Source organism: Apium graveolens, chromosome 2 (genome assembly GCF_009905375.1).
Source record: "Apium graveolens cultivar Ventura chromosome 2, ASM990537v1, whole genome shotgun sequence".
NCBI classification, from domain to species: Eukaryota; Viridiplantae; Streptophyta; class Magnoliopsida; order Apiales; family Apiaceae; genus Apium; species Apium graveolens.
In genome coordinates, this window is record NC_133648.1 from 310,524,556 (window position 1) to 310,542,353 (window position 17,798).

The following is a 17,798-nucleotide window of genomic DNA, read 5'->3' on the forward strand; positions in this document are numbered from 1 at the left end:
TCGAATTTATTTATTAGTGATTGGATTATTATAAATTGTTGGGCTTAGTCTAAATACCTTGAACCTGGACAAATAATATAATCTGATCTGTAACTGATGAATAAAATCAGAACTTAAGTTCTGATATGATATCTCAGAACTTAACTTAAGTTCTGATATCAGAAATAATAATATATATTTCAAATGTTTTTAAGAATAATAATAAGACATTTTGATTCAAAAAAGATAATTACAATAATAATAATAATAATAATAATAATAATAATAATATAGCGTGTATGCATAAATTTTAATATAAAATACAGTTCAAATTTGTTAATGAGAAATATATAAAATGTGTTGAAGAATACTTTTTTAATAACTTTTAAAATACATAAAAATTTAGTGCATTTCTATGTCTATTAAATATTTAAATTATGTTAATTTAAAAATCTATACGTGACACTAATTATGATTCAGATATAAACTATATAATATAAAACGAAAAAGAAAAAGAATGGTATTTAGGTGAATTTACACAAAATACTATTAGTTTCATCAACTTTTATAATTATGTAGGAACTTAACTTTGTGAGTTCAAATTACAAGTTTCAAGATAACTAAATATATGTGTTTGGTTTATTGATATGCAACTAGAGGTTAAGTTATTAATTTTGGTAAGTAACTAATATTTTTATATTAAATAGTTAGTTAACTTGTAATAATCACTTTGGAGTTTGATAACACCCTTTTTGTGTTAACTACAAAAGTTATGTAAGTTGAAGTTAGTAGTTTAAAATACAGTAAACCTATCATACACCAAATCTAACACTATAACTTATTTTAAATTCAAAGAACTTTAAGTTACTTTAGTAGAAAGAAAGGAGGCCTACAGCAAGTTAAATTTAAATTAAAAATACATATATATTTTTACCAATCTAAATATAAAAATAGTAATGTAATTCAAAGTGCTTATTTCTCAAAAAGTCTATCTATATATTTCCTGCATTTGTACGAAAAATATTGATAAACATTAGAATATTAATAAGTACACGTTGCTGCAAGGTCAAAACACTAAGTACCGGCCTAATTATATCATCTTATCATTGAGTTTTAGCAACAATTACATTTTACCATGATGTATTTGTAATTAAGTAAATATAGTACACCAGTTGTACTTTTTCAGCTAATGAGAGCTCCTTTAGTTGCACATGTCTAGATTTGGCCTTGTAGTCTTTAGAGCAATGAGATCGAGCTGCTTTAGTTCGACCAAACATGGACCAAGCCACCCTGTTGACCAGGGTATATCTCACCGCGTTCTTCATCATAAAAGACATAAGTGATGTCTTTTAGTGCACCTTCAACAGTGCTCTTGATTTTAGTACCTTTGATTGGCTTGCTTAAGTTGCACCTTCTACCACTGCACTTGCATTCTTTTATCACACTGGTGTTACGAGCATTGATCTTGGCAAGGCATTTACCGGTCAAGATACTGCTGATCTTTATTGACCCAGCTGCACAAAAACACATGAAATGCAATATATATAATTCATATGTTAAGAATTAATCCGCAGTGTGTGCGTGCGAACGTGGTGGACCATCATCTTCATCTTCATCAAGCACTACAGGAGTGTCAACAGTATTCTTGAACAAGCCCTGTTAGGAAACAATGCACCATATTTGAAAATGCACCATCAAGCAGAATTTATGAAAATGCAATAATTAAAAATTGATAAGGAGAGTTAGATATTACCCTTAGCATTGAGTATCTTCCTCTTTTCCTATTTCTGAAAGGAGGATTGGGAGGTGGTATTCTCTTCTTCTTCTTTTTAGGACTAATTTCAACCTCACTCTCACTGGAATCCATATTTGAACTATCTCCATTAAAACTCACATCATCTTTCTCTTCATCCCCCTCACAGTCATCTTTCCCCACTTCTTCATGTTTTCCTTTTGCTTGACACTCTTCAATCATACACTCAACTCTTTGTATTCTCTCATCAGTGTTAAATTGAGTGAAATCAAAGTCAAGCAAGTCACTGTAATTATCTTTGGCAGTGGTATAAACTTGAAGGCACTTAGTGTAAACTAACATATCCAACATGGTCCCAACATCATCATCGAAATCTAATGGATTTATAGTATCAACACATAACTCTCTCTCAGGAAGGGAAAACCACAGATCATATGAACCCTCTCCTATGCCTATTTCCTTACACATTGAGTCCAAATCAACTATTCTAAAATTTCTAAGAGAGCACATATCAAAAAATTTGCATTCCCCGTCAATGTACGCAGTAAAATCTTGACTAAACTCTCCCCCATATAACAGTTTAATGGAGAAATTAAGTGAATAATCTGAAATAAAACCAATTTTGTATACATGTAAACAATAATATCACAACATAAACACATTGTCACAGTTAAAAAAGACCACGAATTGGACAAAAAAAACCCTAAAAACTCAGATGACAAAGTAACCCCACTTGTATAACTTATAACTGAAATTGCTAGATGACAAAGTATTTAGGGACCACCAATTGTTCAATAAACAATAGAAACCCTAAAAATCATGCATGCAAACATATTGGGTTTAATCGATACCATACAAACACTATAACCAGACTTGGAATAGAAATTAACCCCCATATTCTGGTATTTCAGCATCATCTTCCATTATTGGTGCTTCAATCACCGGGATTTCAACTCCTTTGTCCAACACTTGTAGCCAATAATCCTCTGGAACTTCATTCCAACTTATTTTTCTCAAGTTATCATCACTTACTACTCGCATACGGCCTCGCATTTTCTCACAGATGTCTAGGGTTCACAAATTAGGGGTTTCAATTAGGGGTTCACAAATTAACGTAAATGAGAGAGTGGTTAGGTTTAATTGATATGGAGTTTGGTTTCCTGTTTTGGTTTATTTTACTCTGTTTTTTGTTTTTAATTAGTAATTGACTAAAATGCCCTCATTCCCGTTAACGTTAACGGCACAGTTGGATGGAAAAGCGCCCATGGCGTGCAAAAAGAAGCGAAAATAATTGTTCGGGGTGCAAACTGACAGAAAAAATAATATAGGCCCAAATCGAAAAAATGAAAATAATAGTAGGGTACAAACTGCCAATTACTCTAATATTTAGTATCAGGTATTGAAAAGGATGTTTACCATTTTGTCCCAACCATAGGTCATCTAAATGAGCCTTGCAGAAAAATATAATAAGATCCTGGCTAGCTGTGACATAAATGTTCTTAAAGCTTCTACCAGGAGACCCATAAATTATATTTTAAGAAATATCTCTTGAAAATAGGTGTTAGACAACTGCAAGGTGTATTGTTATAAAGTTCATTACTATATTTTTATATAAATGAATGGTGTCTATGACTTGTGTACTGTCTACATAAAGATCAAGGACTTTGAGTAGCACCTTCATAGTCATGCATTTTAAAGGGCTTGAGCAGCAGAGTCAATGTCTTAGACACAAGCCATCCAAAGCAAGTTAATTAGGCTCTACATATATACTCCAAGATAGACAAATAGAGAATGGCAGTGAAAAAAACCTAGCTAGCTAACCTCTTCTTCAATTTTTTTCTCCCATATACAAACATAAATATGACAATTCACATAATCTGAATGATTTCAGTGAAAAAACCTAGATAATCTCTTTTTCTAGTTTTTTTCTCGAATATACAAACATAGACAAAAATATTTATAAAATTGAATTACTTTCGGATCACATCAGTTTTCGGTTATCGTATAATTACATCAAGTTCATATTATATTGAATTAGGTTAGGTTCAGGTTTAACTCGTAAACAAAATTATCAGAAAAAATTTCGATTAAGTTATTTTTATACAGAAATATCATCTTAAATACAAAATTTTCTGATGAAAAGATAATTTATTAACTTAAACATAGTTTAATTAATATGAAATATAAGTTATGACTCTTTAAAATTATAACAACTAAACTAAAATTCAGTTTTATTCAATTTTTAAAATTCAGATATAGATACATATTCGATCTCGTACTTTGAGTCATATTCTGTTCAAACAATTTATTATTTGGTTTTGATCGGTTTCTGGTTACAATTACATATAATACTTCAAATTATTTTCTCTTAAATTTTCGGTTTAGATAATTTTTAGATTGTGGATCAGATTGAATTTTGGATCAGTATCGTATAATATATATCGAATAGTTTTATGAATTTTCATCTGGTTCTTCAAATCTGGACATAATTTGTTAAGCCTATTTATACACGCCTACATGATTTTCCATGTGGATTGAGGTGTGGGCTCCATTGAACTTTTCCTCCTAACAAATTTCTTGTTTATGTTTTATCCTCTAAGTAAATTCGCACTATCCTAGCACAACATGCAGGTGGAGCAAATTTCTCTTCAATAACTACGCTGTCTCTTGTATGATGAGGCTATTTTATATTTTAGACACATATAAGTCACCTTTATTTCTTATTGGGTTATAATATTGCTTTTATTGATTCTACAAGTTGTTTGACCTTCATGATTAATTTCGTTAATTAATTTTAATTGCATATTCTTGACTTGTTATTTAAATTTAATTTATTTCCATCTAGTTGTGTGTGACATTTTTTTTAGTTTTACCAAGGTATACCCTAGTATACTTGGATATAAGGGATATATATATTTGAAGTATGGAGATATTGAATATTAACCCATTTTTTAAAAAAATGAATGTGAAATGATATATATTTAGGGGTTAATTAGTGACACCCCTTAATTAAAATCAGAACTAATAACTTATTAAAAATCACTAAAATTAAAATCAAACACCAAAAAATTAAACATAGATAATGACCATCCACAACCACTATTAATACTATCAATGATATCAATGTCGACCCCACCTACCCATCCGTCAACATGCCACCATCACCACCCCGTTCACCACTATCAAACCACCATAACTACCACCCACTGCCACGAAAATTACCAAATTTAATTAAACTATACCACATCACAAGTTGTTGAATCACTAAAATAAATGTCAATCATAAAAAATTTATCCAAATTACAAAATTTTATGTGCAAGTCACTAAATTTATCATACTATAATGATGAAACCACATCATAAAATAAAAATAACCGTATATTTATGCCCTTAATGAATATAAGATATATATGGTGTATTTATAAAATAATGATGACTTTTTCGGAACTCTGGAAAAATGACGATTTTGAATGACATTTTGCGCAATTTGTGGTGTTGGGAGATGAATGTGAAGAAACAATATACGTAAATTTACACATATGTATTATATATATGATGAGATGAAATGAAGGTTAGAGGTGATGTAAAAATAAATATTTAAATTTGATGTTGATGTGCACTTGATACTAATTCTAGACATGACAAATTTGATTAGAATATATATATACCTAAGTTACACAAAAATTTTATTTAAAAATCATTTAACATTAATGAAATAGTTTAAAATGATTATGTAGTAGAATCACATTTATCCAAAATTATTCTACAATGGTATTAAAGTTAAAATCAATAGTTTTTTTTATCAGATTTTAAGTGATAAATATTTTATAATATTCTAATATAATTATCATTATACAGTACTATGAAATTTTATAAATTTTGAATAAATTTTTACATTTTGGGATTGCATTCTATAAGAAGGAAACATGGATAGAATTATATGGGTTCTCGATGAAATTCTGTAAAAGAGGGTTCTCTGACCTACACATAACAATAAATTATATTATAACTATTTAGGGCCTATCAATAAGTTACACATAAATAATTACTAAATTACCGAGAGTCGTAAAATTATATAATGTGATCACTAAATGAGTAAATGAGTGTGTTGTCATAAATATATATGTAAGTGCATTATTTAATATTAATCAATAATTATACCTATACCGATCTCGGTTGTTAGTTTGAGTTATAATATTGATTTTTATTTAATCACCAGCCCATCCAATGGAATTTGTTGTTAGTAACTAATTTCATAATTGAGGAATTAGGTAGTATTTATTGGTTAAATATGATTCTACTTATTGATTGTGCTTATTATGTTCTTGAGGTGGGTGGGAAACTCTTTTTAATATATTTAGGAGGGGTAATGAATTGGAAAATTAATTATAATTCTAGTTGATTATATTATGAAATAGAATTTTACTTGGATTTAGCCGTTTATAGTTATATATTGACTGAAAGCAATATTTTTAGGAAAAATTAGACTTGATTTTCACTTATTGACAAATATAATAGATTATAAAATTTTACAAATATATTTTCTTTTGAAATTTTTCGTATTTATTAAAATTTTATATATGATTTAATAAAAGATGGTGATCAACACAAGTTAGACCATGACCGAAGCTTCAGATGAAAGCATTGTTACAAGTCAGTAGTGTGTTTATATCACTAAGCTTCTTTAGTTCGACCAAACATGGACCAAGCTACAACGTTGAGCAGTGTATATCTCACGACTGCGTTCTTCATCATAAAAGATAGAAGTGATGTCTTTTAGTGCATCTTTAACAGTGCTCTTGATTTCAGTTTTTTATTGGCTTGCTTAAGCTGGACCTTCTACCGCTGCACTTGCATTCTTTTACAACACTGGTGTTACCAGAATTTATATGTTAAGAATCGGCAGTGTGTGCGAACGTGGTGTATTCATATTTAACATCAAGTATTTAAAAGGATTTTTATTACCAATTTGTGCCGACCATAGGTCAAACTAGCCATGCAGAAAAAATAATAAGATCCTGGAATGTGTAAAAATAATAAGTTTTTACCAGGAATAATCGGGTGTTGTGAAGAAAAATGAACATTGATGGTGTCATAGATCAGCTCAGACGTCAGAACCTGTACATTAAAATTTCCAACTATTACAAGTTACAAAGGGAAATAGAGAAGAGAACATGCATGTTATTATAAAGGAAATAAGTATATACATCAAGAATTAGCAGATTTTCGTTCTCCTGCTTGACCAGCACCTTTTCTTCGAACACTCCAATAAAATTTACTCTTTTGTGAAGTAGGTATAATTGAAGGATTTAAGAACACATCCATCTTTTAGTGAATGAAACTTAAGAGGGGCATGTCTTCTGGCTCTGGTGTAAATCAACATCATTAATCCCCGGTTGTATGTCAAGAAGATGTGTCAAAGTGTTATTGGTGGCAGTTACAGCACCAAATTATTCAAAAAAGTGTACTTTACTAGTACATATACATAACATTTATATTCTATGAAATATCTGTTGAAAATAGGCGTTAGACAACTAAAAGGTCTTGTTATAAAGTTCATCCAAGATGTTGTTAAACAAGCTGTTTGATACGGTAATAATACTTAGGGTAGGGCAGTAGATTTAAACCAAGTTAATACCTTCCACGTGGATAATTTATTAATTTCATTTAGTTTATTACTATATTTATATATAAATGGATAGTGTATATCTTATGTATTCCAAGATCAAGGACTTGGAGTTACTCGTTCAAGGTCATGTGTTTTAAATGGGATTAAGAGAAAGTTCAAGAGTGTCCTAGGAGAAATCCTATAAATATTATAAAATATAATCTCTTGATGATTTAAAACAAGGTTTTTGCAAATCAAATCCAACAACATGCCTTCTTTCTTGCCTTATTATTAAAATAACAATATATTAAAATAATAATGGGGGGCAAATGAAAATGGTGAGAAGGAAGTGATGTTCGAAAAAAGGGGGAAACAAATATTTTATTGATAGAAATAGTATAGGGCATGTAAAATGGTGATTTATAAATAAGGGCCGATACAAGCCCTAATTTAGGCAACCATTAAACAACTTCTTAATCGAGCAAGAAAGATTAACCTGTAGCCCTCAAAAGTGTTATACAACTCGAATCCAGCCAAGTTTTACACCAACCGAGCCTTATTTTACACAAATTGAACCCTAAATTTGTAACTATATTTTCAATTAAATTTGAGTTTTTTCATCTTTTGATTCATGTGTGTGTGTATTTGACAGATTATTTGTGCACTTATGTATCTTTGTGAATTTAGGTGTATAAATTGTTCGTTATTTATGTGATATGTGGTTTTGCCGATATATTTGTGCTAATATTCTCGCAAATCTTTTAGTAATATTGTTTTAAATGATTTATGAGGACTAATATATGAGGTAGTTGTGTAATTTCTGAAATACAGTTGAGTGCGCGACTGCAATTTTAGGTGTATATGAGTTTTACCTGATCTAAATAAATTCTCGAGAACAAATACATTTCGCTTCTTCATTTCGACTCTGTTATTTCTTTCCTTGACACAAAAAAAGAAGAAAGGATTATATAATGTAAAATAATAAAAAGATCAGTAATTTTATTTGTAGGTATTTGTATACCGAGGTTCGTAAGAGAAAAAAGAAGAAAGGATTATATAATGTATGCATTTATTGATCCAGCGGCCATTTGTAAGCTCAATGATGATTTTCAAGCTTATATTTTCGCATATTCAAAATGTCTCATAATAATAAGTAAGTTCTAGCGTTTTCATAAGTACATATTATATTAGTAGAACATGTCTCTATATTTTTTAAATTCTAATTTTTATTTATTTAAAATTAAAACAATTATCATTGGATTTTGATAATGATTTGGGAATCGGAAATCTTCATTCTCAACCCTTGGCTCATCTGACAAATTTTCCAAAATTGGTGCAGCATTAACGCGGTAATATTTATTAAACTATTTTTTATATATGTATGATGTCTATTTTATTTAGGATTTTTTAGATTTGACGCTACTGCATACTAATTCCAAGGCGGTTAGATCTTATAATGCTAAAAAGGGATTGGTCAACAATAACCCCAAGGTTAAGAACCTTAGTTTAACTATTAATTTATGCACATTTCTATTTAGTAGGTTTTTGTGTAAATTCTTTCTATTTTGAGAATGATTGATTGTTAATTTTTTGTTGAATTAGGGATCCCCGAAACAACCGGGTGATGAAGTGCAATTCGAGGCTCTTCAATATGTCCAAGAGTTTGTTTAATTTTCATCTGTGACAAGGGAACAATATTTGATCAGTACATTGTTGGATAGTTGGTCTTTTGGCTGGTTACTGTTTTGCAGGTACTTGTAGTCTGGTACTTGTAGTCTTGATCTGGTACTTGTAGTCTTGATTTGCTTCTTTAGTCTTCTACTACGTATTGTTGGTTGGTGTTTGATATGGACACATTATGGATGGATTGTTGATATGTAAGAAATAATTTACGTAATTGGACTAGTTATGGAAGATGAAGTATGTAAGGTATTGTTGAAATGATAGTTAACGCGCTAATTATGCTTTTGAGATATATGCGACCATATTATGGATACTTTGCAATGTTTTAACTTTTGTTTTATGTTAGTGCTAGTTTTGGAGCTTGTTAGCTTTAAATTTTTTTGTACTTTTGTATCTTTGGAAAGTTTTGGTTTATGATTGGTGAATTTCAGTTTTGGTATGGATCATTTGTTAATTTGGCTAGTTGAATATTTAAATATTACACATCACTTAAAATGTGCAAACCGATGTCTATGATAAGAAAAACAACAATTACAATGTGTTATTTTGTGCCGAAAACGGATGTAAGTAATAATCAATAACATCGGGTAAAAGAATTACAGATTGATGTTAAAGCTAAAAGACTACGGCTCTGAACCGATGTTTTTGTTAATTAAAAAAAATCCAATCTTTTTTACATCAGTCATGCACCGATGTCTATTATAATCAATATAACATCGCTCATATTAGACAACTGTTGTAAAAGACCAATATATACATCACATTTTTTAGGAAACTGATGTCTATATAGCCATTTCATATCGGCTCTCTATGGGCATGACGTGAATTCTTATTATAAATATCATTTTTCTGAAATATACCATGTAACAGGTTATAATCACAGTGTGTATGATATGTTTAAATTGTTTATAATCTCTTAACTATGCACAATTAAAAAGCTATAAAAACCTTATTTAAGGTGAAATACATCAGTTTTTAATAAATAAATAATGTGTGTAAGGTCCACACACTTATTGTTTCGTTCCTTAATGTCAAGAATAATATGGTGTTGTGACGAATAATGAACATTGATGGCGTCATAGATTTAGTTCTCTTCACCTCTATCAGCTCAGACGTGAGAACCTGTACATAAAAATTTCCAACTATTAGAAGTTACAAAGGGAAATAAAGAGGAGAACATGCATATTATTATAAAGGAAATAAGTATATACATCAAGAATTCACAAATTTTTGTTCTCCTTCTTGATCATCACCTTTTCTCGGAATACTTCAATAAAATTCACTCTTTTGTGAAGTAGGGGATAATTGAAGAATTTAAGAACACATCCATCCTCTATGAAATGAAACTTAAGAGGGACATGTCTTATGGCTTTGGTATAAATTAACATCATTAATCCCCAGCTGTATGTCAAGAAGATGTGTCAAAGTGTTATTGATGGCAGTTACCGCAACAAATTATTCAAAAAAGTGTATTGTATTAGTACATATACATAACATTTATATTCTAAGCAATATCTGTTGAAAATAGGTGTTAGACAACTATAAGGTGTTGTTATAAAGTTCATCCAAGTTATTGTTAAACAAGTTATTTGATAGGGTGTCAACACGTAGCGCAGTACATATAAACCAAGTTAATACCTTCGGTTTGGATGATATATTAATTTCATTGAGTTTATTACTATATTTATACATAAATGGATGGTGTCTATGACTTGTGTATTCCAAGATCAAGGACTTGAAGTTATTGGTTCAAGGTCATATTTAAAGGGATTAAGAGAAAGTTCAAGAATGTCCTAGAAGATATCATATAAATATTACAAAATATAATGTCTTCGTGATTTAAGGCAAGATTTTTGCACATCAAATCCAACAACATGCCTTATTTTTTTCCTTACTATTAAAAACAATATATATAAATAATAATTGGGGAAAAATGAAATTGGTGAGGAGGAAGTAATGTTCAAAAAAAGAGAGAAACAAATATTTTATTGATAGAAATAGTAGAGGGCATGCAAAGTAATGCTTTATAAATAAGGCACATCATAAATGTCCTAGTATTTTAAGGCACCACTAGGACATTGTTGGAGAATGCCTCAAAATTTAGTTTAGGACAACAATTTAGACCACTCTTGGACTTGCTCTAACATCAGAGTCAATGTATTAGACACAAGCCATCTAAAATAAGTCAATTAGGCTCTACATATACTTATATAAATATATAAATAAAACTTCTATATAAATATATATACATATATAAATAATACTTATGTAAATATACTTATCTAAAAATTTGGTTCTAAAATATATGTGTATATGATGTTAGAAAATTAGGATTTTAGAGCTTAATTTAATTATGTTCTTGATGTTAATCCTAAAATCTAATGATTGGAAATTGTTCAATGATATTTGAACTTAAATTTTCATGTATGGTTTTAAGAATTTTCTTAATGAAATCCATATGAAATGAGAGTTGAAAGTAGCTTGGAAAAGCTTGGAAAAATTTGAGAATGTTTGTCCCACATTGAAATAAATAAAGGAGGTTGTGTGCTTTATATGGTATTACCCACATAAGTAGTATACAACTACTAAGGTGTATGATGGTCCATTGTGTTGTTGTGTGCTTCACGCGCACACACACACGCGCGCGCCCCGCCCCGCCACGCCACGCCACACACCGGACCGGACCGGGTCGAAGGGCGATTTGGGCGAACGTCTCGGCGTCTCGCGTACGCGATGCGACCTGGGCGAGGATTTTATTTATTTGAGAATTAATTTTAATTCGAATTTATTTATTAGTGATTGGATTATTATAAATTGTTGGGCTTAGTCTAAATACCTTGAACCTGGACAAATAATATAATCTGATCTGTAACTGATGAATAAAATCAGAACTTAAGTTCTGATATGATATCTCAGAACTTAACTTAAGTTCTGATATCAGAAATAATAATATATATTTCAAATGTTTTTAAGAATAATAATAAGACATTTTGATTCAAAAAAGATAATTACAATAATAATAATAATAATAATAATAATAATAATAATATAGCGTGTATGCATAAATTTTAATATAAAATACAGTTCAAATTTGTTAATGAGAAATATATAAAATGTGTTGAAGAATACTTTTTTAATAACTTTTAAAATACATAAAAATTTAGTGCATTTCTATGTCTATTAAATATTTAAATTATGTTAATTTAAAAATCTATACGTGACACTAATTATGATTCAGATATAAACTATATAATATAAAACGAAAAAGAAAAAGAATGGTATTTAGGTAAATTTACACAAAATACTATTAGTTTCATCAACTTTTATAATTATGTAGGAACTTAACTTTGTGAGTTCAAATTACAAGTTTCAAGATAACTAAATATATGTGTTTGGTTTATTGATATGCAACTAGAGGTTAAGTTATTAATTTTGGTAAGTAACTAATATTTTTATATTAAATAGTTAGTTAACTTGTAATAATCACTTTGGAGTTTGATAACACCCTTTTTGTGTTAACTACAAAAGTTATGTAAGTTGAAGTTAGTAGTTTAAAATACAGTAAACCTATCATACACCAAATCTAACACTATAACTTATTTTAAATTCAAAGAACTTTAAGTTACTTTAGTAGAAAGAAAGGAGGCCTACAGCAAGTTAAATTTAAATTAAAAATACATATATATTTTTACCAATCTAAATATAAAAATAGTAATGTAATTCAAAGTGCTTATTTCTCAAAAAGTCTATCTATATATTTCCTGCATTTGTACGAAAAATATTGATAAACATTAGAATATTAATAAGTACACGTTGCTGCAAGGTCAAAACACTAAGTACCGGCCTAATTATATCATCTTATCATTGAGTTTTAGCAACAATTACATTTTACCATGATGTATTTGTAATTAAGTAAATATAGTACACCAGTTGTACTTTTTCAGCTAATGAGAGCTCCTTTAGTTGCACATGTCTAGATTTGGCCTTGTAGTCTTTAGAGCAATGAGATCGAGCTGCTTTAGTTCGACCAAACATGGACCAAGCCACCCTGTTGACCAGGGTATATCTCACCGCGTTCTTCATCATAAAAGACATAAGTGATGTCTTTTAGTGCACCTTCAACAGTGCTCTTGATTTTAGTACCTTTGATTGGCTTGCTTAAGTTGCACCTTCTACCACTGCACTTGCATTCTTTTATCACACTGGTGTTACGAGCATTGATCTTGGCAAGGCATTTACCGGTCAAGATACTGCTGATCTTTATTGACCCAGCTGCACAAAAACACATGAAATGCAATATATATAATTCATATGTTAAGAATTAATCCGCAGTGTGTGCGTGCGAACGTGGTGGACCATCATCTTCATCTTCATCAAGCACTACAGGAGTGTCAACAGTATTCTTGAACAAGCCCTGTTAGGAAACAATGCACCATATTTGAAAATGCACCATCAAGCAGAATTTATGAAAATGCAATAATTAAAAATTGATAAGGAGAGTTAGATATTACCCTTAGCATTGAGTATCTTCCTCTTTTCCTGTTTCTGAAAGGAGGATTGGGAGGTGGTATTCTCTTCTTCTTCTTTTTAGGACTAATTTCAACCTCACTCTCACTGGAATCCATATTTGAACTATCTCCATTAAAACTCACATCATCTTTCTCTTCATCCCCCTCACAGTCATCTTTCCCCACTTCTTCATGTTTTCCTTTTGCTTGACACTCTTCAATCATACACTCAACTCTTTGTATTCTCTCATCAGTGTTAAATTGAGTGAAATCAAAGTCAAGCAAGTCACTGTAATTATCTTTGGCAGTGGTATAAACTTGAAGGCACTTAGTGTAAACTAACATATCCAACATGGTCCCAACATCATCATCGAAATCTAATGGATTTATAGTATCAACACATAACTCTCTCTCAGGAAGGGAAAACCACAGATCATATGAACCCTCTCCTATGCCTATTTCCTTACACATTGAGTCCAAATCAACTATTCTAAAATTTCTAAGAGAGCACATATCAAAAAATTTGCATTCCCCGTCAATGTACGCAGTAAAATCTTGACTAAACTCTCCCCCATATAACAGTTTAATGGAGAAATTAAGTGAATAATCAGAAATAAAACCAATTTTGTATACATGTAAACAATAATATCACAACATAAACACATTGTCACAGTTAAAAAAGACCACGAATTGGACAAAAAAAACCCTAAAAACTCAGATGACAAAGTAACCCCACTTGTATAACTTATAACTGAAATTGCTAGATGACAAAGTATTTAGGGACCACCAATTGTTCAATAAACAATAGAAACCCTAAAAATCATGCATGCAAACATATTGGGTTTAATCGATACCATACAAACACTATAACCAGACTTGGAATAGAAATTAACCCCCATATTCTGGTATTTCAGCATCATCTTCCATTATTGGTGCTTCAATCACCGGGATTTCAACTCCTTTGTCCAACACTTGTAGCCAATAATCCTCTGGAACTTCATTCCAACTTATTGTTCTCAAGTTATCATCACTTACTACTCGCATACGGCCTCGCATTTTCTCACAGATGTCTAGGGTTCACAAATTAGGGGTTTCAATTAGGGGTTCACAAATTAACGTAAATGAGAGAGTGGTTAGGTTTAATTGATATGGAGTTTGGTTTCCTGTTTTGGTTTATTTTACTCTGTTTTTTGTTTTTAATTAGTAATTGACTAAAATGCCCTCATTCCCGTTAACGTTAACGGCACAGTTGGATGGAAAAGCGCCCATGGCGTGCAAAAAGAAGCGAAAATAATTGTTCGGGGTGCAAACTGACAGAAAAAATAATATAGGCCCAAATCGAAAAAATGAAAATAATAGTAGGGTACAAACTGCCAATTACTCTAATATTTAGTATCAGGTATTGAAAAGGATGTTTACCATTTTGTCCCAACCATAGGTCATCTAAATGAGCCTTGCAGAAAAATATAATAAGATCCTGGCTAGCTGTGACATAAATGTTCTTAAAGCTTCTACCAGGAGACCCATAAATTATATTTTAAGAAATATCTCTTGAAAATAGGTGTTAGACAACTGCAAGGTGTATTGTTATAAAGTTCATTACTATATTTTTATATAAATGAATGGTGTCTATGACTTGTGTACTGTCTACATAAAGATCAAGGACTTTGAGTAGCACCTTCATAGTCATGCATTTTAAAGGGCTTGAGCAGCAGAGTCAATGTCTTAGACACAAGCCATCCAAAGCAAGTTAATTAGGCTCTACATATATACTCCAAGATAGACAAATAGAGAATGGCAGTGAAAAAAACCTAGCTAGCTAACCTCTTCTTCAATTTTTTTCTCCCATATACAAACATAAATATGACAATTCACATAATCTGAATGATTTCAGTGAAAAAACCTAGATAATCTCTTTTTCTAGTTTTTTTCTCGAATATACAAACATAGACAAAAATATTTATAAAATTGAATTACTTTCGGATCACATCAGTTTTCGGTTATCGTATAATTACATCAAGTTCATATTATATTGAATTAGGTTAGGTTCAGGTTTAACTCGTAAACAAAATTATCAGAAAAAATTTCGATTAAGTTATTTTTATACAGAAATATCATCTTAAATACAAAATTTTCTGATGAAAAGATAATTTATTAACTTAAACATAGTTTAATTAATATGAAATATAAGTTATGACTCTTTAAAATTATAACAACTAAACTAAAATTCAGTTTTATTCAATTTTTAAAATTCAGATATAGATACATATTCGATCTCGTACTTTGAGTCATATTCTGTTCAAACAATTTATTATTTGGTTTTGATCGGTTTCTGGTTACAATTACATATAATACTTCAAATTATTTTCTCTTAAATTTTCGGTTTAGATAATTTTTAGATTGTGGATCAGATTGAATTTTGGATCAGTATCGTATAATATATATCGAATAGTTTTATGAATTTTCATCTGGTTCTTCAAATCTGGACATAATTTGTTAAGCCTATTTATACACGCCTACATGATTTTCCATGTGGATTGAGGTGTGGGCTCCATTGAACTTTTCCTCCTAACAAATTTCTTGTTTATGTTTTATCCTCTAAGTAAATTCGCACTATCCTAGCACAACATGCAGGTGGAGCAAATTTCTCTTCAATAACTACGCTGTCTCTTGTATGATGAGGCTATTTTATATTTTAGACACATATAAGTCACCTTTATTTCTTATTGGGTTATAATATTGCTTTTATTGATTCTACAAGTTGTTTGACCTTCATGATTAATTTCGTTAATTAATTTTAATTGCATATTCTTGACTTGTTATTTAAATTTAATTTATTTCCATCTAGTTGTGTGTGACATTTTTTTTAGTTTTACCAAGGTATACCCTAGTATACTTGGATATAAGGGATATATATATTTGAAGTATGGAGATATTGAATATTAACCCATTTTTTAAAAAAATGAATGTGAAATGATATATATTTAGGGGTTAATTAGTGACACCCCTTAATTAAAATCAGAACTAATAACTTATTAAAAGTCACTAAAATTAAAATCAAACACCAAAAAATTAAACATAGATAATGACCATCCACAACCACTATTAATACTATCAATGATATCAATGTCGACCCCACCTACCCATCCGTCAACATGCCACCATCACCACCCCGTTCACCACTATCAAACCACCATAACTACCACCCACTGCCACGAAAATTACCAAATTTAATTAAACTATACCACATCACAAGTTGTTGAATCACTAAAATAAATGTCAATCATAAAAAATTTATCCAAATTACAAAATTTTATGTGCAAGTCACTAAATTTATCATACTATAATGATGAAACCACATCATAAAATAAAAATAACCGTATATTTATGCCCTTAATGAATATAAGATATATATGGTGTATTTATAAAATAATGATGACTTTTTCGGAACTCTGGAAAAATGACGATTTTGAATGACATTTTGCGCAATTTGTGGTGTTGGGAGATGAATGTGAAGAAACAATATACGTAAATTTACACATATGTATTATATATATGATGAGATGAAATGAAGGTTAGAGGTGATGTAAAAATAAATATTTAAATTTGATGTTGATGTGCACTTGATACTAATTCTAGACATGACAAATTTGATTAGAATATATATATACCTAAGTTACACAAAAATTTTATTTAAAAATCATTTAACATTAATGAAATAGTTTAAAATGATTATGTAGTAGAATCACATTTATCCAAAATTATTCTACAATGGTATTAAAGTTAAAATCAATAGTTTTTTTTATCAGATTTTAAGTGATAAATATTTTATAATATTCTAATATAATTATCATTATACAGTACTATGAAATTTTATAAATTTTGAATAAATTTTTACATTTTGGGATTGCATTCTATAAGAAGGAAACATGGATAGAATTATATGGGTTCTCGATGAAATTCTGTAAAAGAGGGTTCTCTGACCTACACATAACAATAAATTATATTATAACTATTTAGGGCCTATCAATAAGTTACACATAAATAATTACTAAATTACCGAGAGTCGTAAAATTATATAATGTGATCACTAAATGAGTAAATGAGTGTGTTGTCATAAATATATATGTAAGTGCATTATTTAATATTAATCAATAATTATACCTATACCGATCTCGGTTGTTAGTTTGAGTTATAATATTGATTTTTATTTAATCACCAGCCCATCCAATGGAATTTGTTGTTAGTAACTAATTTCATAATTGAG

At 29.8% G+C, this 17,798-nt stretch overlaps 1 pseudogene; it reads right to left on the reverse strand.

Moving 5' to 3' along the window:
• Nucleotides 1-13,041: 13,041 nt before the first annotated feature.
• LOC141703352 (uncharacterized) overlaps nt 13,042-17,798 on the reverse strand; it is a 30,979-nt pseudogene continuing 26,222 nt past the window's right edge.